At 45.1% G+C, this 27,524-nt stretch overlaps 1 protein-coding gene and 1 long non-coding RNA gene across 4 annotated transcripts in view; one reads left to right on the top strand and one right to left on the bottom strand.

Moving 5' to 3' along the window:
• The window catches only part of LOC116847068 (glutamate receptor ionotropic, kainate 2), a 330,836-nt gene that overhangs the window by 28,463 nt on the left and 274,849 nt on the right, over nt 1–27,524 (top strand). The gene's annotated exons all lie outside the window — the stretch shown is intronic.
• Nucleotides 493–27,524, bottom strand: part of LOC116847075 — a 173,236-nt gene continuing 146,204 nt past the window's right edge. Inside the window, exons 2-3 of the long non-coding RNA XR_004378656.1 lie at nt 3,416–3,533; nt 493–3,329 (exon numbers count right to left, since the gene is read on the bottom strand). This is a non-coding gene — a long non-coding RNA (uncharacterized LOC116847075). The remainder of the gene's footprint in view (nt 3,330–3,415; nt 3,534–27,524) is intronic.

The following is a 27,524-nucleotide window of genomic DNA, read 5'->3' as shown; positions in this document are numbered from 1 at the left end:
AGAGCCCGAAATAAAATGCTTCTTCTGCCCGTATTTAAAGAGTTCCTTCATTGCCTAACTAGCCACGAAGTACGTGTCACGCCACTAAGGTAAACCTCAACTCATCTTATAGACAGTGTCACGGCCGTGAGATGTCGTGTAATTCCATTATGCAAACTGTCAGGATGCGGAATGGAAGCTCTAATCGCGCGCGGGGACTTAAAGTCGCGACTGTTTAACTTGTAATTAAGGGAAGCTCGAGAAGAGAGCGAGAGAGGGAGTACGATACGCGTTGTTCTGGTAACACCTCGTTACGTTCTTACTCGCGACGTCATATTAAACGAATTACGGATCCTAAAAACGCGCGTCAGTAGAAAATACCAACTGCGTGGAAAAGGTCCAGTCGAAAACGACTGCTGTGCTGCAATTTCAACATTATGACAAGCGATTTAAATTATTCTTGTATCATATTATTACATATTCTATTAAAATATAATTGTCATATTAATTTTATCGTCTTATAATAAAATTGTCATACATTAAATTATATTATAATTTTCAGTTAAGATATATTTTAATTATTGTATTAATTTTCTTATTGAGATTAGTGCATAAAGCAGAAAGCTCTACAAAATTACCAGTACGTCTTGCTTTTCGTGTAACACCGGCTAGAAATTTCTCTCATGGTTCTGATCAGATTTGAACCAGTTATCTGATTTGTATAAGGTGAGATTATCACGTCTTAATTATTAATAATACCTTTTATTAATGAGATCCTGATTGACATGCTGCGTTATATGACTTATCAGAAGCTAACAACATTTACTTAGGAACACAATTAAATTAGGACCACGGGATATATTTCTAGCCGGGATTCTGATCTCTCTGAATTAACTGATCGACTTCATAAAAGTCGAGTTTCACTAGATGAATCAGACACTATTGTGCCATTGGTTTATTTAAAAATATCAACTGTCTCACTCAATTACTTGCTACTGTAAGGGAATTTAAGTTTCGCGCAGTTTTAACTCGTGTAGTAAGCGAGCGGTGGAGAGACGCACCGGTAGGGGACCTTATGGAAAAAACCTACAAGAATACGAAAAAACTATTGACATGAATTTATAAACTATTGACACTATTGAAAAATTGTAGTTCTTCAATAGCATGCCAGTAATTTTTCGTATTCCTATAGTATTTTTCCGTAACGGTAGAGCGAACGAAAGCGTGCGAAAAAAGGACATGTGTGACTACGCAGCGAGGCAAAAATATATACTATTGTTTTATTAGAAGTGCCATTGTTTAAGCCAGCCCCTTACGAATATTCAATAATTTCTTCGCCACACTATCGATGTGTAATACCAACTGCATCCTCTTCACGTTCCGACGTAAGCACGAGGGAGCCGAAAGTTTTGCTCGCTGGAAATTTCTCGAGGAGAGTGGCCACAGAGAAAATCGATAGGATCAATTCGTGTAGTTTCGCGTTCGGTGTGCCCAGCCACGCACTGATCTGAATTTCGAGCGCACTACCTTAAATACATTTGGTTTGACATCGACCACCCTGAGAAACATCGTAACGACGGACTGGCGCGACCGTCTCCGGCGAGGAAAACAGAGCGACTCGAATCGTTCCAACTCGTCGATGGGAAAGTTCGCATCGCGAGTCGACCTGAATCTATCGAAAAATTTGCTTGGTCTTAGTTGGTTTTAGAATGGAGTTTGTGGAGGACTTTGGACCCGCAAAAACATAGAGATAAAGAAAAACGGATTCTCGTTAAAAGGACTCATTCAACGCGTTTCCGAGAACGGCGGCGCGATCGATCGACCGAGGAAGGGCGTGCGACAAATGCAAAGTGATAATTATACATGCAATATCATCTTCCGCTTTTTTCCGAATTATTTTATTTTCCATGAGCAGTATAATGTACAGTTTAATTTAAAATTAGCAAGTACTTCTTGTGGCTTCGTGATTACTCGTTGCAGTCTCCAAAAATGCTCTTGGCAGAAACCACAGCGCAAAAGCCCACAAGTTTTCGGTTAAAATTAATATGTCGAAACGGCGGTAGCTCTTCTCTAGCTTTAAGTTTGTTAAATATTAGTTTGGATGTATCTAAACGTTTCACATTTTTGGACATTGTATACTTCGCGAAACTTGGGAAGAATTGTTATACAAATCTCGATATTTGAATTTCGGGATTATCGTTTTACGGGACATTGCATACCTTATACACAAATATTAGATTTATAGATTTTTTTCGGGACATTGCATGCTCTTTCAATATTTCGGGAGAATTGTTTCTCGGAAAATTGACTCGATATTCGAGTTTCGGGATTACGACTGTTTGGAGCGTATTACTCCATTTCAAATTTGGAAAGTTTAATTTTTCGGTAGTGCATTTCCACCTCCGTTGGGGCACCGACGACTACTGCTGTCGCATTTCGGCAGTGTAAAACTTGTCGGGTATGTCAAGTGCATTAACGCGCCGCGTTTATAAGTAACGCGTAACGAGTCGCACCCGTGGAAGAAAAATTCTGGCTTCCCGGGAGTTTTAATCTCACTCGAAGCACACAAACGCGCGCGGCGCATTGCGACGCGAGACGATGCGATGCGATGCGACGCGTCGCGGCGCGGCGAGACGCGACAGTGTGAGCGCGTCACGATGGAATTGGCTTTTAAATAGCAATTAATATATCAAAGTTACGCGGCGGTGCTTTGAGAAAATCGATTAAAATTCCGTTAGCAACAAGGAACTAATTACGAGGCTGCCGAGGCCGCCCGCTGAAATTGCCCGCGGAAATTCCGGGAATTATCTCGAAGTGGTTGCCATTTGAAGATTCGGTAACGCGACTGCTCGTGAAGGGCTGTAATATAATGCGAAGCAGTTAATTGCAGTTGTAATTGGCCGTGATGAAGGCAACCGGGCCGCGTCGAATATCGTTATTATCCGCCGCCCGCGTGAGAAGTGGCGATTGATTAATTGCGATTGATTAATTGCGACAGCGAGCGCTCATTGCACATCCGTGGCGGATCTCAACTGCGCGGCCCGCGTCAGTTTCGGGGAGGATAATGCAGTTAAATATTAATTATTTGCCGTTCGATTATTTCGTTTGCCAAGAACCGCGCGCGGGCCCCCAGCATTTCTGCGAGAGAGCTTATAATATTCAGCTCGAAACTACATACCCGTGACCGCACGCAAATTGTGTTACATTCAGTGGCATTGCTGCGCGATTGTTCGGGCATTGACGCGTTGCCATATCGTGTCGATTTCACCTGCAGCTTTTCAGCAGCAATGCGCGGAGAATTCATCAAGACAGACCTCGCGCGAATTGCGCCGCACTTGGACGAGTTCCGTCTACCTTGTCGGACGTGGTGGTAAAAGTTACACAAATTACGCGATAACATTACATAATAAACAGATAAACATTTCTAATTACTTACCCAAGTGAGTAAATAAGAAGAGAAATCATTCTCCGCACAGTCTTTTACGTGTACGATCCCCGCTGGGGTAAAAGCACCCAACTCTTGACATCCTCTTAGTCACTGACACTCTGGAAACCTAAAGAAAAAATTTGGTTTTTTTATGCGACCAGTATTACAGTTGAATTTTTTGCCTGCACTCAACAATACCAAAAGAAAAGCTTTCACGCGTGAGTCTGTGAACAACGGTGCGCCACTGGTCGCAGGAGAAGCCAGACTTTTTTCAGAGTGACGAAGGAGGATCAATAATTACGTGCTGGTTGTACTCTGCGCACGGGATAAACGTTGGAACATTTTCTTGGGGCGAGTTCGCGACGGAGGAACGTCCTTGTCGAGGAGGCACGAAGTTGATAAGTGCGTGAACTCCTTACGAGTCGCTTCGAAAAGACACTCGTACTACTTGCGCAGGGCTCGCGGATCTACAAAGGCGGGTAATAAGGGCTCTCGAGCTAAATACATACTCGTTCCACGGCCGGCTATTGTCTCGCGAGCATCCCATTAATCCGCCAACAATCACTTCTCGCTCGCGGCTCGAACGAAAAAGTTCGACTCCCGATAGAAATGTTTAATACCCCGGACGGGGAAATTAAATCCTGGCGGGGCCACCGCGCGGAAAGTCGAATTACTTCAGCGAAAGTTTTCAAGGTGGAACGGCGGCGAGGGAGGGGCGAGCGGGAGAACAAAATTCAACTCCGTCCGCGTGAAATTATACGAAACTGCCGAAAGTTAGCGGACGTTATTCCGGTGACCGTTTGCACGTGTAAAGGGCGACCGGATAACACGAGTGAAATAATAAATTAGTCGTCCTCGCAGTTTCTGACCCATCGCGAAGGGCGTTTACCCGTAAAATTCGATACCCGGCTCTTCCGCCCTTCCCCTCTGCCTTCCGGACCAATGCTAATTGACCAATTGGAGAAATAATCGCGATCACACGAGAGCAGACTTCGATTCGTGATGCTACGTACGCCTGCCACCGCGCCCTTCGCGGTCCGCAATCATACGCACCGTTACGTGTGACTAACGCCGCTAAATGTACTCGCCTACGTACAAATGCGCCGGGGTTAATTTATGCGTGTCGAAATTGCGTCCCGAACGAATCGTAAACAGCAAAGCTCAGCTGATTACGATCGTATAATTAATTTTGAAATATCATGGCGCAGTTTGATCAACAGCTCTACCACGGGGTAATTTTCTCGTGGATAAAAATATTATCTTTGGCGTATCGATTACGAGACGATTCCTCGTTACTACGGTGCAACGATGCGACTGTGCGTGCGGCGCACGTTGTAAACAAGCAAGTCACAGGAGCGACGCGGGTCGGCAATTCGTTCGAAATGAATTCGCCCGACGTGTTCGCCGTCTCGCAGCGCCGTCGTAGCCGAGAGAATTAAAAACCTGACGTGAGCTCACGTCACGCGCCATATTTCCAGCGAGAGAGATTCTCTCTCTTCAGTAATATCGTGCATCCGCCGCAACAGTGGGGAGAAAGAGGAAGAACCGAAAAAAAGGGACGCGAAACGACGCCAAAGTTTCTCACCGTTAACTCTCTTCATTCTCAGCAACAGCGCGGATACTTATTTGCGAAACTCGTAAATCTTCGGCGCCGCCATGTTTGCGAAACTCGTAAATCTTCGCCAGCACTTTGCTGGCGCACTCGGCGCCGCCGGCATTTCGAATACGGAACTCGAAAATCGCTGCGACGACACGTACGCCTGTATAAGCCGATATCCTGTATCATTGTGAATCTCCCCGCATCTCCCGCAGTATGGTCGGCAGTGCACCGAGATACGGGTGTTTCAAGAAGATACCCGCGTTCCTTGACACAAAATTGTGCTAAACTTGCGTTGCACAGGCAACGCGCGCGGTTGATTTAACCGGCCCGAATCGTTAATTGCTATCTTTAATTGTATTGCGAGGTGCTATCAATTTTCGACTAGGATTCGAGTAAATTCAACCCATTTAAAGCCCTCTTTCTTCCCCCTCCTTCTTTCCTTCACCGACAAATTTCCACGCTCGGTTAACCGCGACTGTAAAACTGGTAATTTGTCGGTCGAATGCAGCATTAAACGCTCGCTCATGCGAATACTGGTTTTCATTATCTTCTCTATTATTAGTTTGCGGCGGTGTTCTCGCGCATGGCGGACGACAATTCTGGCTCGCGGGAGACGAGTTTGAGATAGTTTGCTGATTGAAGGACCATCGGGCAAGATTGTGACGCGAGTCGTTTCGCTCGGGTGCGTCGTCTCGGGACGAGCGTCTAATTGTACAAACAGCAACACCGAGAGCAGTTCAATTCGTAGATAACCAGCCGCGAAACACTCGAGTGTCTCGGCATGTCAGCTGTGTGTGCTCGCGACTGGCAGCAAGAATCTCTTAATCATCCCAGTTGCCTTCGCACTCACTGTCGCTGACTAGATGACGACGTCTTTTTAATAATTCGCGATTATCCACCGTGAACAATCGGGGATGATAATGACACGCGACGCGTCGCATCGATTTCGCGGTGAAAACTGTTTAGTGCCTTCTTGGCAGGTTGGCGGTTTGGCGGAGGGTGAAATGAGGAAAAGGGGAATGGTGTACTCAGAAAAATATAATCCTAGAAGATTTTACTCTTACATAAGTCTTAACAGGACCCTTTCAAAATCAAAAGGAAAATCTTCACTGAGAGAAGAAGTACCCAAGAAACAAAGAAACACTCATTCAATAGATACCAGCAACATACTTAACTTACATTAATATGAAAAATATTTTTCAAATAAGAAAACACGTTTTCTTGAAAATTTAGCTTCTCATGGATGTTTATTTTACTTATATATAACTAACGAAATGTAGATTTAAGTAAATATGCCACTAGTACTCATCGAACAAACGCTTTTTTTTTCATTTTTTAGATATCTCTTCTCTCACAGGCTAAGCACAGTATTCTTAAAGATAAAGAATTTTCATTTTCTATTTACAAGTTTTGCTTGTTGTCTCGTATCGCGCCTGCGAAGTCATTCTGCTTCAAGTAAAGATATTTCTCTTTATCCAACAGGCAAACAGGATAATGTCTAGTAGATTGCCGATTGATAAATTCACTTTTCACTTGAGGAAGAATACTCTTCCGATAAAAGTTTCCGTTTGGGACTACAAAAGACAATATCTTGCAACCAATTGCGAGTTGTTGCGTTCACTTATCTTGGTTGCGGAAAACTGAAGTTCATCGCTCGGTCTGGGCGCGGAAACTCAGCCATCGTGCTAAATTCACTTTGTAGCCCCTCTCCGCCGCGAACTCTCTCGTCGACTTCCGCGCCGACGAAATGATTCAACAAATCTGCTCGCGCGCAAAAAACTCGTGTATCGCGGGAGTGTCGATGTCTATTGAAAGTCCTGTGTGCATCGCGCTTTCTCAAGCGTTCCCGCTTCGCTCTAACAATCCCATCCGAGCGAGCACATATTTGACTTTTTGACTATCCATCATCGCATTGATTCGATATTACTCTTTTAGCGTGTCGCGCGCCGTTCCCTCGCGATTATGATCGATGAAACGTTGTCGGAGCTACATTGTCGGTAGTGACGCGACGTTATCACCGATGAGTGTTAACGACTTCCACTACTTCAGGCTGAACTTTTTCAGCCGGGCGCGCAAGTGATTATTTGTTGAATCCGAGCCGTGTTGAGTCGTGCCGGCTTCTGTAAGAGTGCGAGCTGTAATAGGTTACAGATTACAGGTTAATGAAACACGTTCGACTTCGGGAAAGATAAATAGATAGATAGAGAGAGAAAGAGAGAGAGAGAGAGAGAGAGAGAGAGGAGTGAGTGAGTGAAAGACGAATGCCGATTTATAATTTACAGCAACAATTCCCGGGGCGATTGTGCGCGCCGGCGTACGAACGCCGAGCCAGCTACCGCTGCCGGCAGAAACTGCGGAATTCGGCGCGATATTTCACGTTTGGGAATTGCTTTGGTAATACCGCGATTTAGGATCCTGTATATTTTAGATGAGGGCGTACACCGCCATGCGGGTGTACCTACTTGGTCGGATAAACTTTCCGGCTTAAGATCCTCTCCACCCATCCACCTCCCGAACCTCGCCCCCCTCGACTTGCTCCGAAGAGAGATGCTTCCTCGCGGAGGTGGGATAAGCCCTATGAGAGACCCTCGCGGTAAGACTTTACGGCTTTTTCCCACGTGTCCTATAATGTGCGCCCGCTAGTCGCGTGATGTATGAACTTCGGTCGAAACCGGGCGCGAAAAAATGCCCGGCTCGCCAAGTACCTGGCGCGTCGTTCGTAACGAGAAAGCTCGCCTCCTTAAGATGCAGTCTTCGGCGTCAGAACGCCAAGTTTCGCGAACGACAACGGCGGCATCCGACGAGAACTCGTTCGAGACTGAAACGAGGCAAGCGTCTCAGTCACGTGGGTGACTTGCAAATGAGACTTCTTAATTTTTCAAAGTGATTTCGGCTAATGAAGCTGCCGAAGAAACGCGTGGTGATCCTCGGCGGAGTTTTACTCTCTGGAAATGTGCGTTCGATGCCATTGTCGTGGCAAGAAGTTGCTTAAGAAGACGTCTGAATTTTTCAGACGCTTTCTAGATGCTTTTCGAATGCCTTCTAAAAGGTCTCCATTCATCTCTCGTCTGGGGACAGAATTAATTTATAAATTAATTTTCTTAATTCTCTTCGAACAATAAAGAACTTCTACAATAGTCGCGCGAGGTGTTATCTCTCCGCCTGTCTTTCTCTCTTATGTGACACAAGCCGGTCGACAAGATAATTATTTTCTATAAAACCGCCAGGCACACGAAGCTTCACGAAGATGACGTAGGTGAGATGAGGTATCAAAAGAACGTTGTCAGAGGTGTTTATAGAATGCCGGGCTCGCGATATTCTCGAGTAGAGAGCATGACTAGGAAAAAATCCCTTTAATTAAATTCCCCGCTGTTCGTGATCGTCTCACCGTCGCCCTGTTTACGATAAAATCTTGCTATGCATACATAAAAACCATGTGACATGGCAAACGCCAGCTGAGTGTACGGCGGATACAGTTTCGCCGAAATCCTATCGGAAAAGCGTATTTGAGAGTAGAGCCATGATCCCGCACGTTCGCAACTACTACAAATCTACCCTCGTAGCAGGCAATTAGATCTGTTGATATAATGATAGCTAATCGATTCGTAACTCTCCAGCAACGGACCTAATTGACTCAATGTTATTGCCATGAGCCCGCGTTGTGTTTGTATTTCGCGGCGATCGGAAGAACGACCGGTGTCCGGCAGCGAGCGAACTTTCAGTTTTGACTATTATCTAATTCGTCCGATTTTCCGCGGGATAATGCAATTGAAGCCTAGGTATAATTTCCGCGGACTCACGTAGAGAAATATACGTCTGGAAGTTCCTCCACGGCGTGTAGAGACGCGATAATCCCGCAGTTCTCGTTTCTCTTTGGAAGTACGTGCGGCGCGGAGCAAGCGTGGGCGAAGTTTTAAACGTCCGGCGACAAATCGCGCAGAAGGACATAACGTAGCGTATGCAGCGGCGCGCGGCACCGTCGTGCAGGAAGATATATCAGGAGGAATGTGTAATAATCGCGATACACGGCCGATATGTCGTTTTATTTCCGCGCTCTGCAGATTTATCGGCCCGACGGCAGTCGCGCTCTCGTTCGATCGATACTTTACACTTTAGCGCCGAGTAGGCGCGATGGCTTTACAATTTTGCGGGGCATACGTGCGAGACGAAGGTTAAGCGTTCCGCGACAAGTCGTGTTCAGCTGAACCGGGAAAGGGTGAGGAGAGAGCGAGCGAGTGAGTGAGTGAGTAAGTGAGTGAATGAATGAGCGAAAAAGAGAGAGAGAGAGAGAGAGAGAGAGAGAGGGGGGAGAGAGAAAGAGAGATGGAGGAAAGGATGAGTGTGAGTGTAAGCGCGCCGAACAGGGAGGAGAGTTTTATTAAAAATCGTTGCCACCACCCGGGACCATATTTTCGATTCGTCTCATGACCGACATCTAACTTTTACGACACGTCGAATTCACGTCGCGACGTTCGTCCCCTGAAGATGAAGACGTCGTTTCGCTCTAATTCTGTCCTCCATCAAACGAACGGACTTCTGTGTGGGTTTCTTGACTACTGCACAAAGCAACGATCGGGCATTGTTGGGCTTATCGGGTTTTATTTGTTTAGAAAGACAGAAAGTAAAAGAAAGAAAGAAAAATTGAAAGGTTTGTCTACTATTTCGATTGATCACCTATATTTGAGTTAACTAGGATCTATGTATATTGTCCAAAGCTTTCTGGCACATTTATGCTTCGTATATTTCATAAATAAAATCTCGATATTTTACATTAAGTTTCGGCGCTTATTATAGGTCGCCGGTAATTGTTGGTCGCGAAAGCCTCCGGGTCTAATGAATTTTTGCCGGGTTTAATTAACGTTAAATCAGGCGGCAAAAGGGCGCGAGTAAATAGATTGTTTTAAAAAGATAGCCAATATTTAGATTAAACATGAATATCTCATTATTCGGACTGACCGCGTTATGAAATAATTAACTGCATATTGAACGAAAAAATTTCATTGTCTGGATATTGCATAGTTTATTAGTTCACAATTGATCGCGTAGGAGTATGAGAGACAGATTAAGATAAACCTGATTTGCACCTGACGGAAAAGCGACGCGTTGCGCATTGTCGGAGTATGATTTCAAGTGAGACGCGCAATATTTTCAAGATAAAGTAAGAGCGAGAGAGCGTGGGTTAACCCCGTGGAAAATCGTATGCATTAGCGTGGTTTTCGCGCGCGTTAGCGGGTCGAGAAGCTGTAGTCTCCCGGCGGATTACATTCGCGGATTAAGCCGCAGATTTTCTAACTTACCACGGGCTTTTAATCAGTATTGATGGTATCGTTATGACGCTTTCAAGTGAAATTGGAGCGAGAGTACGCCGCGCGGAAGTAATACGCCCAGTATGACCTTCGTCGCGGTGGAGGTTCGCGTTGCACGCGTTCCTACATACGTACGGGCTGGGTTTTATCGCGCGCGCCGCAACGGACATACCACGGTCCCGAACAGAAGGAGAATTTAATTAAAAGAATTTTTTCCCAAGCCGCGCGCGCGGTGGAAGAATCAGCGATCTCGCGCTCTCCGCGGGTGTAAATATTCGCCCGCTCTTCCTCACGACTATTTCATAAATCGTCGATAATTGTCGGTTAGTGCGAAAGTTTACGATCTAATAAGCTTCTGCTAGCTATTGATGTTTGGGACAAGAAGAATAAAAAAGAAGAAAGAAGAGGCATACAATGAGGAAATGCACGCGCGCGCGTTATAAAAAATTAACAAATGGATATTTCCGATTAAAATACCGATGAATTTTTATATTCGATCAGGATATCCGATTAAATCGGATATTTCCGATCATAATGGCATTTCATCAGATAAACCGACCATATAAACCGAGTAAAATTATGAACCGATATTTCTAATCGGATACAGAAATTCATCGGTATTTTGATCGGAAATATCAGTCTGCTCATTTCTTATCGAATAATTTCAGTGCAGACGTTCTCTAGCTGGAGAGCAGTTTTCGCGATTCTTCAACGGGGAGACAGCTGCCTCGGAAACGGTAGATAGACCTTGAGGGCAGATTCTGGTTTAGGGCCAACCGTCAAGAAGCATACACGGTGAATTCCTATGCGGTTCTCCCTGGTTTTGTCTCTTAATTTTAGGCAAATATTCGTTTTCACGGACTTCTACTTCGTTTTCATCTCGCTTTGCTATCCGTTCTAGGCGCGTTTCATTCGTTTTCTCATGCTTCTACCGCGTATCTGCCGTCTCCCGGCTTTATCTGCCTTTTTCTATCGCTCTCCTTACCTCACTCTATTCGGAGGGGTCATTCGTTTCTCACTTAAAAATAGATTTGATCCCTCCGGCACGTCTCTTTCTGTCGGTGTTCCGTCGTCGTTACGTGCCAGACGCCTGAACGAGTTTATCGCGAATTCAACGAGTGAAAATGGAATAGTTCCGCGTTTTCAACTTCGCAGCGTGAAGGATTTATGATTTGCGTTAATGCGGGAGAACCCCCGGGCAGTTTCTTCGTTTGTGGTTTGATGTTAATAAACGAAGCGCGGCACCGCTCGTCGCGAAAAATGCAAACCGCAGGCTCGGTCGAGAAACTCGGGTACCGTAATAAACTGTTAAGTGGAAAATGTAATATTAATTATGGTGCTTGAGGAAGAGATTCATATCGGATATCCGTAAAATGTTTTCGCGGTTCTGTGCTCTTCTACTTTCTGTATCGAGACTTTTAATTTACACACTAGGGAGGAGGAGGAAGCACTTTTAATTAACTAATTTTCCTCCTGATTAATAAACTCTCCACTGTTAGCTTACGTTTCTCGTTTCACTTTATATTAATGTATGACTGAATTTCGCGCATAACGACAGTAATTGAGCCGGCCTGAATCTTTTTTTCGTGATATATAATCCGTCAAAGTATTCGCCGGTCGATGCATTTTTCAATTTCATTCCATTGTGTTGACTTATTAACGCTCTAATGGGGTATAATATGGGATTAAAATTAGAATTTAATTAGAACATCTTTCTATAATCCGTCTCCGAATTATTTTTTCTCATACTGTCGCCGGCATACCCATACGATACCGTGAGATAAGTTCACTAATAAAAGCAACGTTGTATCGCAAGAGGTATAAAAGGAAAAAAGTTCTTAAAAGTACGCAACGTCTAAGAAAATAATCAATAAGCGATAGTCATTCGACGAACGAAGAAACTAAAGCACGCGGATTACCGTACAATGCGGCTATATCGTTTCATAAAGGATAATCTCGCGCCGCAATAAAAACTGATTTTGGAGCTGTATATGCATTGTCGACCGTATTAATCGGGGTTAGCAACGAGGATTTCGCGAATAACGACGGTGTCGACTATCAACATAAGAATATTTGGACGAAGCATTCTACAAGAGGAAAATCTAATTAGCGGTAAAGGAGAAGTTATGTTACTTCGGATACTACCATAACTTCTTTGGACTTCTGAGCCGAATGACTCCAAGTATCATAACTTTCTTACCACAAATTGGTTTATATCCGTTGCCTAAATTAACAGTACATGCACTGTATGAGAACAGAAATATCTGAAAAATAAAAAATATTTAATTGACAGGCACTAATAACATATCGTACTTAAATTTAAAATCTTTTACTTAAATGGAATAAATAATTGCTTTCAAAAAAGATTTTAAGATTTTAAGAAAAATTATATTTCCTTATTAAAAAAAATACCTCATACACTGAGAGAATAATACTTTATTTGTGGGATATGAATTTCATTCATAGAAATAAATTTTTCACGGAAACAAACTTTATATCTCGTAATTAAAAATTTTCAAATATTTTTTTCTCAATGTATTAGTATAAATATATATGTCATTTGTCATATGTCATTTGTCATTCGTTATCACGAATTGATAAATTTTTCATTTCTTAAATATTTCATTTCTCAGCGTACTCTTCGTTCAGATATTCCCATGTCGATGATATCGACGGTAATCGTTGACTCTCGCGAATATTCAACGGCACCACGAAGTCTCATTTATTTATTTTAAGTATGTACTTCCCCGCATACGAAATTATTACCAAACATTCTTCTCGCCTTTGTGTAATGCGTTCTGCGATACTGCGATTTAACTTCCGCGGGGACATCAATTATTCATGAGGACCCTTTTCACGAGATTATTCTCCTATACACGATTATATCTGTCTGACGTCATCGAAAATTATGGAAGTTTAAATATGCATCGGCGGAACGAAGATTTTGCGGAACCGCCCGATAAGACTTCTTCAAATCGCCGCGGGAAAGAACGATCCTTTCGAGAAACGTTTAATATCCGAGAGAACTTCCTATCGATAAACAACAAGGATCCCACGGACATCGAGGGACCGCGGGAGTCAGAGATTACTTCTGTAGATACTGAATTATTCACAAAAGCTCCCTTTTTATCGTGCCCCCCAGATTATCCCCCGTTATCTGTTTAACGACACCTGCAATAGTGGAAATTTAAATATTCCGCGACACAACGAGCGAGTTGGGTACGTAAGGCAACATTGTGAAATCGCCGCGAGGTAGAATAATGTCTTCAGGCACACCTGAAGTACCCGCTAATAATGCGCATTTCAATCCGCTACTTCGCCGGGGAATGGAGGGACTCAAAGTGCACGGGAAAGTGCGAGAGAAAGAGAGGAGAGAGGAAGTGGGAGAGGAAGAGGGGGGAGAGAGAGAGAGAGAGATAAGTATATGGGACGGTAACATTGTACTGTTCGTGTCGCTCGGCTTCTGCCGTTTTAAAATTAAAAAGCGCGCATTAAGATTCTCGGGGCGCGCGAGCGAATGGGAATTTCAATATTTCGCGTCCAATTTGCAAGTTGCGCGAACGGACTTTCTATATTCAGCGGGCGTTTTCGCGCTGCGCGCGTGGATCCTCCTCGGATAAGGATCGTGCCGTTTGCACGACGAGACAGCGTGTTCAGGGGCGCAACCGTGAAGCTCGGAAATGCACTCTCGAGTGGCGGCGTCATCATCCGCGAACGCTCCGGATGCCATTTAGACCTCAAGCGCTCTGCTTGTTGGGCCGTGTTTAGCGCGATCGTGCGACTCACGGGCTCCGGGATCGACGTTATACATCGTTCTCGCGACGTTTGCGCTTCTGACGTTGATCCGCCGTTTCGCGGCGAGAATTCCGGGACGCAACGGGAAACGCGAACGGCGCCCGCAGCGGCCGCGCTCCTTCTCCTTTTTCGGTCCTTCTTTTTTCCGTGAAACTAATTTTCAGTTTTTCCGGCCCCGTAAATTTTCCGGACCCTCGGCCGCGCTCTTGCCTCGTTATTTCCCCATAGACCGCGACCGAGCGAGCCAAGCAGCGCGCGCGCACGCGAGTGTGCGTTTTCGCCGTTGGCGAAATTCTTTTCGGATCGATAACTCATTTTTATCATTTAAAACGCCTCTTGTCCGTGTATATACCGGCCTGGCTCCGGTGGGAGAGCGCGATGTACTCGATCTCGATAAATATAATCGAACGCGCGGGCAGAGCCGCTCGGAGTGAAGGGAGCCGATAGCGGTCGGCGGGTAAACGAGCGGCGACAGCCCTGATGGACAGCCCTTTATGTTCCTATTCTCCGCGACGTTTACCCTGCGCCCGCGTTATACTTGCTTAAGCAGCCGATGATAAATCAGCCGGCGCATTTACGCGGTCGTTACGATGGCGCTTGTAAATAATTTGATCTTATCGCCGAGGAGCGCGCGGCGCTCCTGCTGCTGCTGCTCTTCGGCCGAGGATGCTAGGCGAGTTAATGGCCGACTACCGTCATCCCCTTTGGACTTTTCGCTAATTCGCACGGTGCAGAAGTTTAACGAGATTACACGGCGCCATCCGCCTCGAATTTAATTCGAATCAATTCACTCCCATTATTCTCCTCCTCCTCCAACCCGTTTCACCACTCTTTTTTTCCTACCATTTAACAGGCGATGATTTAACAGCCGCCGTGCGGAAAGACGAACGTTTTGCAGCTTTGAGAGCGTTCGCGTTATATAATCCCGCATTTAAATCGTTCGCTGCGCTGCAGTAAAGAAGTCACCCCAAGATAGTCAAGGCAGCTTTCTTCTTCCTGTTTCTAATGCGTTAATTAACCGACGTGAATTGGCGCGCAACGTCCCCATGCGGTAATGTTTGAAAAGTGAAACCTTCGATAAAAATTTATATTGCGAAACCTACAAGAGTCAGGTTTCAGTGCGCTTTATTGTGTGCCGCTGAAGCAACAACATTATACGATATGTTCTTTATGAAGTTTGCTTCTTGTTGTTGCTATAAATGAATATAGTTTAACAATAATAAAGCATAGTGAAACCTAACCGGCTAGAAATTCACCCCATGATCCTGATGAGATTGACCCCAATCAGTTATCCGGTTCGTATAAGATAATATTATCGGGTCCTGATAAATTATGTAACGCAGCGCGGCACTCGGGATCTTATTAATAATAAGGATTATTAACAACTAGGTCCGATAACATTACCATATATAAACCGGATAACTTATTGGAATGAACTCCAATGATAACGTCATATGACGTATTATTAATGTTGGAGACGTTGCTTGACTAGGACCTGGGATTAATTTCTAGCCGGACAACGCACGGCCCTTATAGGCCCCGTAACGTGTATTTTTATTCACTTGCAATCTCAGAGAGATTCAACTTATATCAATTTGAAATCCTTGAATCCCTGAATGTCGCCGCATTGATGCCGAAACTTCGCAATCTTTTAACTCGCAATTTTTTAGCGTGTCCGTAAGGAATGTCGCTCGACGACACAGTCACCTGTCCCTCCCGATCTGCTTCTACGAACGATTCTGAAAATGAGACTTCAGACAGTTTTCCCGGCATTGTTGATAATTCAGCACGGCAGGGCGTGCGCCGTCACTCGTAGTTATCCGGGAAATATCGATACGGCGCGGGAGAACAAATAACAAGCGTAGCGGAAGGAGATGACGTTGAAACAGTAGGAAACGGCGTTCTCTGCGTGGAGAGATTAGTATCGCATTTCCCCGTGGAGCAGCTCCGCGTGCGCGCGCTCTTCTCTGCAGGTGAAATACAGCAACTCTTGAATTTCAGTTACATCTTGCTTCACAAATAGCCAGAGAATTCCCGCTCGGTTTCCCCGCGCGATTTTCCCCGCACGTTTAGATCTTTGATCCAACCTCTCTCGAATTCTGCACAGGCCGCTGCCATTACGCCGCGCAGAGAGAGAGAGAGAGAGAGAGAGAGAGAGAGAGAGAGAGAGAGAGAGAGAGAGAGAGCTCCATGTAGGAGGCGAAGTAGTGCGCGCGTGCTCGCGAATGTTGCAAAGTCCGATCGAAAATGGAAAGGAGACTGTAACGACACGCGTCTCGGCTGGCTGGTAGCCCAAAACCGAGCTGAATGGCGGCGGCCGGGAGTAACGACAGCTTTCAGACCCGGAGTAGGTGCTGTCGCTCGTAACGTTCGGTAGCTTTTCTTCCGTTTCGATCTTCCCCGCTCATTATTCGCCAGTACGAATTCCAGTCCCGTTCGATTTGCGCATAACGGCAACGCCTTAACGCGTCTGCGATGAAAGCGCGTTAAGAAATCAAAGAAAAAAAATCACAATCCAACTTTCACATTCGAGGTTTTGGATAAGAGTAAGTCAACGCGACACGAATCATCGGATTCGCGCGCGTCGAAGAGATTTTATTTGGACATATTATTAGAATTTATTCTCCCCCGCAACTTTTGGATTTTACATCACTCTCAGAATTTCACCGAGTATCTCAGTAGCGATTACTGGCCGCATTGTTGCGAAGCCATATAAGTGCTTAAATCAAAGAGCAACTTTGCGAGATTATATCGCGGGTACGGCAAATTTATGGCGCGAAACAGAAAGTTATTTATCTCATTTCCGGTGAGTTTAGATTGATGAACGAAAGTTCGAGAGAGAAGTTCGTAATATTACCTTTTCGGACCGTATAATATTAGATATTAGAATTCCTCGTTCCTTCGGACAGTATGTTTTGAGTACTACATTTACGATCGCAAATAAACTGCACTCTCGAGCGTTGTTCTTTTTTATCGATAATTAAAAATGACAGTTTCTGTCTCAACAATCATCTGTGCAGCGTCGACGTGTGGTGTGCGCAATGACGAATAAAAATCACGCGGAAACGTGTCGCATTCTTGCTCGGGGAATCTTGAAACGCATTACTATGCTAATGCGATTATGCGAGGAATGAGACAACTTAATGCCGTTAAGTGGTTAACCGGCGCGGGTCGAAATCCAGACAGAAGCTAGGTTTTCGTACGAGTCGTGAGCGAAATACGATGCGATGTGTTAGACGAACACTCTATTTTGAGGCGTCCGTCAAGCTAGTACGTTTTACAAATTAAAAACAAAACATTGACAGTCTTATTAACACTTTTCATAGTTCTCGAGTTCTAGATAGAAAACCAAAAGAATTCCGCATTTTTGATACCGAAAAACGGCAAATGAAAAATTGTGCTATGTTCGCGAAATTAGCACGACAATTTTTCATTTGCTGTTTTTCGATATGAAAAATGCGGAATTCTTTTGGTTTTTTATCTAGAACTCGAGAACTATGAAAAGTGTTAATAGAACTGTCATTGCTTTTTTAAATTTGTAAAACGCCAGCTTTACAGACGCCATTTTAAGCGCCCGCCCGCCACACAAGCACGTCATACCAAGTAGCGCGATCGTAAGTCAAAGAACATTTCAATTCTCTCCGCGAGTCCTAAAAGTCAGGTCGCCCATTGGATATGTCAATGACCATTCCACTAATAGCTAGTTAATTTAATTATTAACGCAAGTACGATCATTTCAGGTATTTATGGCGCATTTAATATTCGTTCTCGCGCGCGCTTTGTAATTCCATCAGTATTAAATATTATTCGAAACGTAACGGCATCAAGTATTACGATTTCAGTAATTGATATCGGTCGTTTATCTATCGACTCTCGCGTGTAATAAAGTGTATTAGTCCTTTTAATAACCTTGTGATATACATTTCACGATAGTAATACGATTGTAGTAATATGATTGTAGGAGATTTATTATTACTTTATACGTAATAGTTGCTAATCTCTTGATATGCTAAACAGTTTGACAGGAGAACTTGGTTGAAAATCGACAAGGACCGAAGTAACAGTACACAGAATATGACATTTGCGAAATTTGGAAGAAAGACTTACTTTGAAACTTAGAGAACATTATATCTCGAGAAGTCATTTTCATACATTTATAACGTATTACGCGTCAGCAGTGAGTTTCAGTTTGAGAACTTGAAGCGTTGCAGCTTCATTTAATCGGAAATGTGCGAACCATTTATTTAGCTATCGAGTGTTGTACGAATGAATATTTGTACGATTCTTGTTGGAAGTTGAGTTACAGGTCGAAGTTACACATTGAGTGCACGATATTTGGATGCGATGACTACGCCTGTTTATCGTAGGAAAAGTACGTTGCTTCTCATCACGGCGCGTTAATGCAGTCACAGCGGCCACCCTCGTAATCCAGACTCGAGTTGCATACGAACAGTCAGTTTCATAACAAATCGGATTGCGCGCGCATTACGAGTAAGAGCCAGCGCCATAATTCAGCATGACTTTTTGTTTGACGTACGACCTATCGCGGCGCAACGGCTAATCTTACCTCATTAAAATGAAACGCAAACTCGCGTGTCTCTTTGTATCAGGCAGCGGTAGCGCCGGTTCCCAGAGGATATGTTTCAGGGTAGAAACAAACGCGACCGTGCTAGCACCGGAGATCCCGGGCGGTAGCGCCGTGTAACGCGCCATGTAACATACGAAACCCCATATATTCGACACGCGAAGCCTCTTAAAACAACGAGCGGCTGCAGGCACCAGGCCGTTGACGTTCCCGCGCGCGACGGAAGACACAGCTCGGCAAGGAAAGGGCACGGGCTCGCGCCGCATTGAAAGCCAATATCGGCAAGTAGCCCGTGCCAGTTCCGGGATATCAGACGTAATAATCCGCGTCGATTACCCAAGGAATCGGCGGCAGACGAGGAATCAATCATCGCCGGCCACGCGCGCGCGTACAGTGATAAATTCTTCCGCCCCGGAAACCGAGCTGCCAGAACACTCCGCTGCGATTCTCTCGCAGTCCCAGACAGCGATGACACGAATATTAAATCTCATCGACCTCTCTTGCAGCTTCCTCCGCTTGGGCGTCTTCCGCCGCCTGGGCGCGTCACGGCGACTTTGCACGACGCGACGCGCATTTCTTCGTTTCGTCGCGACGGTACATCGCGCGAATTGTGCGATTTCGTGTCATCGTCGTCGTCGTCGTCGCGTCGCTTATAGTCACGCTACGTTTACTCGAGGTGTCATGCGAATGTGACAAAAAATATGCGAAAGCGAAACGCCGCTTTGTTCGCCCCGAACAAACCCGTGCGCGCCACAAAAGAGGGACAAACAGAAAAGAAGACGGCGAGCGTGAACGCTTGCCTCGTATCGGAAGACAAATTGTGTTCAGCTCTCTTTCCCCCTTTCTCTGTGGCTTTTTGTCGGACGCGCATTATCATCTTTATGTCATCGTTAGACCGTACTTCGACGTATCATTCAGAATCATATTCTTGCGCAAATCGTACGAGGCACGACCTACTTCCGTCGTATTGTTTAGTAACGATTGATTCTGCGGTTTCAGCTTTGCCGCTGCAATGATGGAAGACCCGACTAAAGATTTTATCCTACAGTCCTGATCAAGTTGATCGCGATTATCTGGTTTATACGAGGTGACGTTACCTCGCGAGCCCTAATTATTATTAATGAGATCCTAATCATTACAATCATTACCGAAAAGTCTAATCTCATCCTTATCTTTTGAGTCCTAATTTTTTATCTTTACATGTAGCCTCTTAATATTCTTCTTAAACTAAAAAAATAAATATTCCAATCACAATATTCTTAAAGTTAAAGTTTAAGTAAATTGTGTCTGTTAACTACAGTAAAAGTTTTGCTTGTCGCGTCTCATATTGCGCATAAGAGAGCTTTCCGCTTCAAATAAACGTACTCTCTAAAAATTCTTGGAGTGAAATTTCACTCGAAAAGTAGAATGATCGAGTCACTCGAGTTGGGTGATTCTTCACTCATACAGACTGAATTTCCCACTCTTAATAGTCGAGCGAACGTTTTTACTCGAAATCGAGGAGTGAATCTGACGTGCTTCACTGTCACACAAGGACATATTCACTCCAGTCGACTGAAACATTCGCTCATACGGAGTTGGAAACCGCTCTTGAGTCATACAGACGCACCGGCTAATTCAATCTACTGCGATTTGTCCAAGTCTCTGCACTTTCGGACTAAATCGCGAAGCTTCTCGGCGATATCGCCGAGGTTCATTCATCAAAATCCACGCGCTTGGCGTCGCATGGCGACGGCGTTTCTTTTTCATTCGTTAGGAGCCAGCTTCAATCTAAGGCCAAGCCACTTTCTTTCGTTATCCCGTGAGACGAATCGAATCGAGTTCCGGTACGCCGGAAGAAGTGAACCGTGACTGATAAAACGTATGGTGAGATACGAAGAGGAGCGTCATGGGTGTGTATAGTACACACACAGATCGCGCAGAGACTTTCCTTCCTTCTCCCCTTCCTTCCTTCCTTCCTTCCTTCCTTCCTTCCTTCTCTCCTTCCTTCCTTCCCTCCCTCCTTCCTTCCTTCCTTCCTTCCTTGCTCCCTTGCTCGCTCATTCTTCGCTCCCGCATAGCACATCCGATAGCCTGCATTCTTATCTTTTATTAACATGATGCGACAACGAGGCGCGCCGCGCAGTATTACGGCGAATCCGATACCTTTTGAGTGAAATAGCTGTCGCGGTGTAGCCATTGAAGAGCACGCGCGCGGAATATACGTACGTACCGGCGATACAACGTTGTAGCCGACTCTATCTTAAGTGACCTCGGCCCTCTCCCACAAACCGGGAATACAATAACGTGATGAACGTAATAAACCGTTACCGACTTCATAGCCAGGACCTTATCGCGCCAGGGAATTTTTAAAAGGCATTTTCGCGCAGGAGCTGGTCACATTGTTGGCGTCGCGACTATCGAGATTCTCGACGTCGAGCAGTCTCTTGACAGACAGCGATCTCGCAAATCTGCATGGTCGATCGAAGCTACGGCGCATTCGCAGCTTCAAGTTCGCGTACGAAGCAACCAACGCTCATGATCGTTCCTCCGAATGCGTGTCATATTTTTTGGGATATGTAGTTTAATCTGGATCAGTCAGATTTGGACAATTTTAAGTTATTATAACTTGATTTAACATCAACAAATCAAACTGTGTTCAATATTTTTTAACAGCCCTATTTTTCTAGAAATATTAAAAAGCTATAATACCAGCTATAATATGATAAAACGTGATAACGTCAAAATCTGCAAACAAATTTGCGCTGTTTTAAAATTTCCGCTTTCCTCTCTGCACAGATTAGTGAGTGATTGAATACGCATTTGGGTATCACAGTAGCGCGATACAGTACGCGGAAAGTTAAATCAGCAGAAACTAAAAAACTTTTACTCTTGATAATTACAGAGCTTGTTATTTTCGATTAATTTAATTGCGCGAGTTTTATTCGCGAATCCTCAGCTCTCTCCGAGTTCTTTACGTGGACTCGACTGACGTCGTCGTGTCGCATGCGCGACACTCATTTGAAAATTCACACTCAAGAGTCTTTTTCGCTGGGATTCCGGGCGGTTGTTGCCGTCGTCGGTCGCCGAGCGAGACGATGCCACGTCGGCGGCACGTCATTTCCAGTGTCCTCGGAGAAAAATGACGGTGCGTATCTGTGTGCGCGCGTGCGAGGACGCGTCGTCGCTCCTCGTCGACGTCGGGAGCGGCGCGTTCCTTCCGCCACGCGGACTTGGATTTATGCGAGCGACTTCTCGGACTGTTTACGGAATAACGACGGCTGGGCCATAAATCCGCATCGTAATTCCGACGACGTTTGCTTTTGAGATTCGTGATCGACGGCGTCTTCCGGCCGAGACACGCCGGAATATCGACGACTCCACGACGAGAGGGTCGAGAAGAGAACGGAGGAGAGAGAGGAGAGAGGGTTTGAACCAACGAGAGAACACATCCGACGACTCGATTATCGCGAACCAATTACCTCAGTCGCCGCGATAGAACAGTCCGCCAGGATTAAGGACGTTAACTTAATTTGCATGTGGCGATGCGGTAACGGGCCGGAGTGAAGACATTTGTGGCTTTCGGCTATGCAGTGTTGGACCTCCACGGACCAAGTTATCGTTTCCCGTGAGAAAGAATACCGTTTATCCAAGTGCGATCAATGACGGATAGATTTAATACTCATGAACTTATGAAATACATGAAACAATTAATATTTACATGAATGCGGTATGTAGTTTTCTGTGTGCGTGCGGCGTAAGGGATGCTGCACACGAATTGACATAACAGTAAGACGTACCGTAAGAATTGACCAATCACTTTGAGTATCGTCGAACTGTAAGGTCGCCATTTTTGTGAATACTCGTGATTGTAATTGGTCCATTTTTACGGTACATCTTACGTTACTGTTATGTCAATTCGTGTGCGGCGTCCCTAGAGCGGCGAGGCAGAAAGGAGCGCGTTATAATTGTTTAGCAAAATCGAGCAGCAGTTGTTTCATTATGCTTATTTCATGAAATCGATGGTTCCGGAATTTTTAAAGACGATTAAGGCTTCCTGCTTCATACATATGTATGAATATGTATATATATTCAGAATAATGAAGATAACTTCAGCCACTTAAGAACGAAGACGTTATGTAAATAAAAGCGGAAGCAGAAAATGAGAGGTCGTCCCGGGAGAGGTTAACGGAATCTTTTCCAATTTTACCTCGAACGAATTCTATTTCGCGGAGATGGATACACCGGCGTAACTGTTGGGTATTTTTATTTAATACCGAGTGTCAACGGCGGTATTGTCGGTTTACCTGCGCGCAGCGCGCACAAACGATCTCATCTCCATCTAAAGATATCCTCGCAGCTGCGCCAAGGCATCGCGCCATAATGGAAACGAGGGAAAAAGAAGCACGCTCGTGAGCGACGTATACGAGTCACTTTCGCGCGATTAAATGAATTCGTGCGATCAATTACGGAGACATCGTCCCATTATACGTCGCTACATCACGTCGCCACTTGTGGGTAACGTCGCGAGCGAGGAGAGAGATGGCCTCCTCTCCTCGCGAGCAAACTCAGATTCCATTAACCGCGGAGGGTTCTGACATGTTCTTCGCCGTACGTTTCTCGATGCGCACATGGCCGAATCCGTCGTATAATCGTGGAAAAGGGACGGGATTAAGAGAAAGAGAGAAAGGAGGGAGAGACAGAAGGGGCCAAAGAGAAAGGCGAGACCACGCGACTTCTCGCCGCGACACGCTTTGCATGACGATGGCCGAGCAAAATGATCGACGTGCTCGACGTCGGAAGCGCGAAGAGTAGATGGCCGCGCGAGGGTGATTATTCGAGCGTTACTTTGACGAAAGTCATCCCGTTGAAAGCACAACGATGCGACGCGACGCGACACCGCGACATCGCGCCGACCGCGATGGATGCGCGGGCGGATACGCCTTCATTACTCTGAAACGTCACGTATACCCGGTTCCCGCGTTTCACCACGTTAATGGCCATGTTCGGGCGATAATCCGAAGCGTGCATTAAACTCCAACCGAAAGCGACTCGGCGCGGTGCGGCACGTGCGCGGAAATCGCCCGCACGCGGTTAATCATGCCGGCCCGAACGTATATTTACCGCGCCGCGCTGTAGCGCTAATCCACGCTCGCGCAAAATCCGCCGGACCTTTGGCGACGGTCTTTCCAAGCGAGCGAATTACAATTTATGCGGGCCAGCCGCGCTAAAGTGTGGAGATTGAGGGTGCGTTTGTGCTGCCGCGCCGTTGTTTGTCGTACTCACCTTGCGCAGAGCAATCCCATTAGTTATCTTGCTTGGTCTCTTCTCAAAAGAGAGAGAGAGAGAGAGAGAGAGAGAGAGAGAGAGAGAGAGAGAGAGAGAGAGAGAGAGAGAGAGAGAGAGAGAGACGTGCACGCATGAAATTGATTTGAAAAGCACAACAGAGATTAATACGGCGTGCAATCATTGCTCCATAGAATTGGTAAACAAAAGGATTATAAAAACTGGCAATTTGTATTGACGCTCGGCTATTCACGAGACGGACAGTGACAGGAAGCAATTTCGATAGTACATAAAACCGCGAGATAAAGCAGCGCGTAAATGTAAAATGTTTCTAGCCGCGAAAGTTTCTTCCCGCGATTGTTATTTCGCGCAAAGCTGCTACGCAAGTAACGCGTTGAGCTTTCTGTCGGCCATGATTAATGCACTACTCAGCCAAACAGATATGTTGTGTACATTCGTACTCATTTTTCGCTTACTTTAGATTTTGTGTTTAATTTGTCATCTTTTCCGCTACAATTCCTCATTATCAGCAAGAGATCGCCGTATCGCTTTTCGCCTCAGCTCGATATTTACACTTGCCGCAATTGCCGGACTCAGACAGTTAATTTTCGCAAATTTGTTGCGAGGGTGTCCTCTTCTTTCTCCTTTATCGCGCTCGCCGCGCTATTCAGGTGATTAATCTGTATCCCTTATATACACCGGAGGGACCGATGACCCGAGTCGCTGATAAATAACACCGCCGTGTCCAGTGTTTAATTAGCACGTCGGATATGTACCATCGGGCGGCCGAGGAGTTCTTTAACGAGACGGTGAAATTTTCATCAGCGCGCGAAACAGCCGGTCGAGTTTCGCCGCGCACGATTGCGTCCGTTGCAATTTATGAGGCGGTATAAATGTTGCTGGGTCGCGGGAACACGAAAAGCCTATACGGATCTAAGTGGAGAGCCCGTGCTCCGGTTCAGTGTGCAATATTTTTCATTCATTAATAGCTACAATTGCAGTAGCTGCAAAATAAACAGCGGCGCAACCGGCATCATCAACCGACGTGTAACCGTGCGAGCGCAGGGAAAAATATGGGAAACCGTAATATTGAAAGAACGTATTGATCTCTGTGTTCTGTAAAACAGCTCTCCGCGCGTTTACGCGCGTCCCGATTGCACACAGTAGTCTCTTACAGTTTCTTGTTAATGTAATTGTCCATTGTCTTTGAGACATTAGGAATTTCTCCATATACTGACGACAATGTAGGCATTGCAACTCGATGTGCGACTCGTGCGCACTGAAATCGATTTATTCGGTTCTCTGATGAAAATCGAGTCCACAATCTATGTACACGTCAGTGTTCAGGAGGTTTTAATTGGTTAAAATTTTGTCGGACCAAAATAATACATCGGCAAATCAATCAGTCGTAACATCAGTTGTCGATCACGAATAATCTAATCAACTAATGAAATTAATTACTAATCGGTGTATAATCAGTCATATCAAAGCTCAATTAGTAATTAATTTCAGCAGTCAGGGAAATAATTTGCGATTTTACATGTGACGATTAATTTTGGTTGATTGATTTACCGATTATTTTAGAAAAATTTTAATCAATTAATGCCCAGCATTTGGTACATACGTATGAGTTTATGCAGGTAAACACTAAAATTTTCACTGTTCTGTCTCGTCAAGATAATGAAAATAACGTCCGCGTTTCTCGGATTCTACGTAAACGAAAGTTAGAAAAATATCAAGACGTGAGTGCATCTGGTCTTATCTTGAAGGTGGCGTTTTCACCGTTCATTTGACTCACCGGACGACAACGTCCGGTGCTTCAACTCGTTCGTGGAACCCAACGTCGCTACTATGCTTGTTCTATGCGAGTGTCATCGACATCGGAGGGAATTCGAAACTGAGCAAAATCATGAATTTTACACTCACGAAAATTACACGCGATGATATTTCTCGGGATGATCGATCGAGATTATAGCCGCAGTCAGCGACGGAAGGCGTCAGCTCTTTCGCGAGGGTTCTTCCTTACTTTTTTTCTCTGCACTCGCTTTTTCCCGCGGTGTTGTCGTAACGACTCGGATTTACAGCGGCAGATAGCTCGCGCGACTCCGCACACCGGAAGTTATTCGCGTCATCCAAGCCCGCCGTGGAGATCGGCTTGAACTGTGAGATCAGGGCGCGCCGGGCTTCAGTGCGACCTGCCTTCTCCACCACGTCGGGTTCACATCGGGCCCACACCTCGGCGAGATTTATGAAGCGTGATAGCGCAGCCGACACCCGAGCCCGGAAAAGGCTGCCAGACGCGACTGGATCCGCCCGCTGGAATTTTTCCGCGTTTCCCGCCGACGTGCGCGCGGATCTCGCTTCTCGCCCACGAGACGTACTGACGACGAGATTCTCCATGAAACGTTTTATCGCTCCCCTTTCGTGTAACATTTCTCCGACGTTTCCCTTTCTTTTTCTTTCTCTCGCACTTTTCGTCATATTTTTTACTTATTTTTTAGAAAAATTCCATCTCCTTGTCTTTTCTTGTTACTAGGTTCGTTGTAATTCTCGCAATTTCCTCCTCTCATTTATTTCCGCTCGATTCTTACTATATACTTTGGCCGCGCGTTATCTTCTGATATTACTCGTTACATAATTAAAATTGTTTTGGACGATTAATTATACATAACGTGATCACTTTTACCGTGTTATATTCCAGAATGGTTCCGAAATGAATTCAAATATTGCTTCAACAGTTAACTTTTTGGCGTAATAATAAGGGATATTATAATATTTATGAGATTTTCTCCACCCTCCTCCTCTTTCTCGTCTCTTATGCATATAGTAATTATCATTTATGAATTTTTAATACAATTAATTCGGGAGTATATATATTGTGCTTCTTATTAGTCTCTTTATCAATATTGATCATAATTTCCCCACGAGTTTGCGACTTACATCTCAATTATACATGATCTGTTATACATTTGTATATCTTCAAAAGAGAGACGAAGAAGCTATCGTTTTTAACCTTTTCTCTTTCGAGAACGTGTATCCGAGACGATACTAAAATCCCGTAGGATACGATGTCGATATCCACGTGATCGTAAACGTGTTCGCAATACCTCTTACTTGACGCGGATTTTCATGCTTCATGTGAATTAGAAGATACGACTGGGATGGCGTGAAAACGCGCGATCGCATTTTTTATGCGTCTCCCGCCATTCGGGAACACGCTGGCGGCGCATGGTCCTCCATAAATCTTCCCTCGCTCCAGGACGAACGGTATCGCGAATATTTTTTCGCGACTTATCGCGCATACGTGTACACAAGGTGATACTACCTCTCTTCTCCTCCTGGTCGGTTAAACGAGTCGTATCGACAGAAACTCGAGTGTCTTTAAAACGTCGGGACATTTCCGCGCTCGCTTGTGGTCGCCGAACTGAAAGGCGAGATAAAGAAGAGGACAAATGCGAATACCGGCATGGGACAAGGGCTAAGAGAATTTACGGGATAACACGGCAAGAAAGAGAGAGAGAGAGAGAGAGAGAGAGAGAGAGAGAGAGAGAGAGAGAGAGAGAGAGA

The sequence above is a fragment of the Odontomachus brunneus genome, unplaced genomic scaffold (assembly GCF_010583005.1).
Source record: "Odontomachus brunneus isolate Ranch 3 - 2012 unplaced genomic scaffold, Obru_v1 Obru_scaffold_073, whole genome shotgun sequence".
NCBI classification, from domain to species: Eukaryota; Metazoa; Arthropoda; class Insecta; order Hymenoptera; family Formicidae; genus Odontomachus; species Odontomachus brunneus.
This window is presented reverse-complemented; position numbering and strand designations above follow the sequence as displayed.